Source organism: Trichosurus vulpecula, chromosome 3, assembly GCF_011100635.1.
Source record: "Trichosurus vulpecula isolate mTriVul1 chromosome 3, mTriVul1.pri, whole genome shotgun sequence".
Taxonomy (NCBI): domain Eukaryota; kingdom Metazoa; phylum Chordata; class Mammalia; order Diprotodontia; family Phalangeridae; genus Trichosurus; species Trichosurus vulpecula.
In genome coordinates, this window is record NC_050575.1 from 225,985,666 (window position 1) to 225,988,132 (window position 2,467).

Consider the following 2,467-nt stretch of genomic DNA (forward strand, 5'->3'; position numbering starts at 1 on the left):
TGCCAATAGACCCAGTTATATCTTTTAGGTAGTTGCTGTTTAGAAGCAGGAACACAAGCCAATGAGAAACAGGTTATTGGATCAAATACATGATTCAAATACATTTCCTTTCTTAGCAGCATCAAAATATCTTTTGGGAATGCCAGGTCTTTGGCACCTGATCCTGTACTGGGCGATACCAGATTCATCAACCATCTATGATGAACTTTGTGACCATTTACCTTCAAATGAATTTTTATACAATACTTTCTCAGATGGAAATAAAAGAAGATTTTGCCAGTATTGTGAACATAGAGGTGAAGGACTCATCAATTACGTTTTTTCTAAAATTCCATTAGAAGCCAGGAATATCCTAACGAGGAAAGCCAAATCTATCTACCACCAAGGAGCCAGAAGATGGAGAAAGCTCTAACAAGTAAATGGGCATTTGTTTTAAGCCAGACACTTTAACATAATAGTATACCATAGACACTACAATGAAAGGACTTGGGGTCTTGGAAGACAAGGCTATGAGTGTATCAGGTGCAACTACTGGTACAAGTGTACAAGTGTGGTCTATGAATATTGTTATGTACTCATACTCTCTGAAAAAGGCATGTGCATTTGAACTTCAGATGATAAAATAAAGAATGAAGTCAACTTCCTCAGAAGAAAGTGATGGACGTGCTTATATCTCTTCAACTTGGAAATATAACTACATTGGAGAAAATTTTGAGAACTTTAAATCAGTTATTGATGAAGTAGAGGAAATTAAAGTATCTCAGAGACTCAGGCTACAGGGCTTTGACTTAAGCAGAGTTATTAGATGGGAAGTTATACTAAGTTTCTCTTAGTGACATTAAAAAAGAATGACCATGCCATGAAAATAATAAAAAAAAATTGGTCCACAATGATGAAGACATAGATTATGTACAGATTGAAGGCATGTATTTGAATTATGTATTTAATCCAGTAACCCCTTTCCTCCTTGGCATATGTTCCTGCTTCTAAACAGCAAGTCCATTGTTCCTTGTCATAGGGCATGTGAATGAAGGAGATCTCACGTTACACAAGCAAAGGCAAAGAAAGCTTCTGGAAGAACATATCAGGTTTTATGTTGATGAAATGAGGTCTTATCCAATGGGACTTAATACTAGGTAATATATTCTTTGCTGCCAAAGGTGATATCAAAAGAACAGATTACAGTATTTTCGGGAAAAGTTTGGACTCCTGTGATACAACAAACACTTTCTGTGGGACACCAAATTACATTACATCAGAAATCCTAAAGGGAGAAGAATCCACATTCAGTGCATATTTGTAGGCCCTTGGGATCCCGATGCTTGGTAGGAAAATGTCCATTTGATAGAGTTATAGGCAATCTGGTTATGAATGCTAAAGATTTCCCTTTCCAAGCTGTCCTTGAGAAGATAATTTGAATCACCAGATTTCTCTCTGTTAAAGTTCCCTTAACATAAAAGAGATTTTAAAACAAGGATCTGAAGGGGAGGCTTGGTTGTCAACCACAAATGGGATATTTTTAGGTAGGCAAGTCTCACATATTCTTCAATAATCTGCTAGAGAAGAAGGAGGCTCTCTCTCCATTTCACCCTCGGATAATGGATAACCACGGTCTGGATAATTTCAATGCACAGCTTACCAGTGAACCTGTGCAACTAGCCCTAGATGTCAGAAATATGATAAAAAGAATAGATCAGCCAGAGTGTGAAGGATTTGAATATATCAATCCCTTGTTGCTTTGTATAAATGAGTCAGTATGAATAAATGATAACCCTTTTGTAGACAAATAATGTGAATGAACTTCAAAATTTATTCTTAATTACAGTATATGCATGCAAAGCAGAGGACCTGTATGATTTTGAATAAAGATCATTGCCTTTTAAAAATTGTTAAAAATCAAAGAAGAGGATAGATTTTGTTGAGTAGCTTCCTTCAAGAAATACTGATTTTTTTTACAAGAATATTAGCATAACATAGAATATATTATTTATCAGATTTATGGATAGGTAAATAGTTTATGAAAAACAAGAGATAGAGACCAAAGTTAGGTATAAAATGGATAATTTTGATTACATTAAATTAAAAAGGTTTTATACAACTAGAACAAATATTGCCAAGATTAGAAGGAAAGCAGAAAATTGGAAAAAATTTATAAACAGTTTATCAGGTAAAGGTCTGATATCTAAAATATATATAAAACTTTGTCAAATCTGTAAGAATATGAATCATTCCTCAGTTGTTAAATGGTCAAAGGATACAAACAGGCAGAAATCAAAACCATTTGTAGTCATACAAAATGTTCTAAATCATTATTGATTAGAAAAATGCAGATTAAAACAACCTTGAGATATCATTTTACACCTACCAGATTGGCTAAAATGATAGAAGGGGAAAGTGACAAATTTTGAAGAGGATGTGGAAAATTGGGACACTAATTCATAATTGTAAAATATACAAATTAATTGTA

The 2,467-nt window shown here is 33.9% G+C and overlaps 1 pseudogene; it reads left to right on the forward strand.

The window, feature by feature from the left end:
* The first annotated feature begins 629 nt into the window (after positions 1-629).
* LOC118842397 lies at positions 630-1,760 on the forward strand (annotated as a pseudogene).
* Positions 1,761-2,467: the final 707 nt, after the last annotated feature.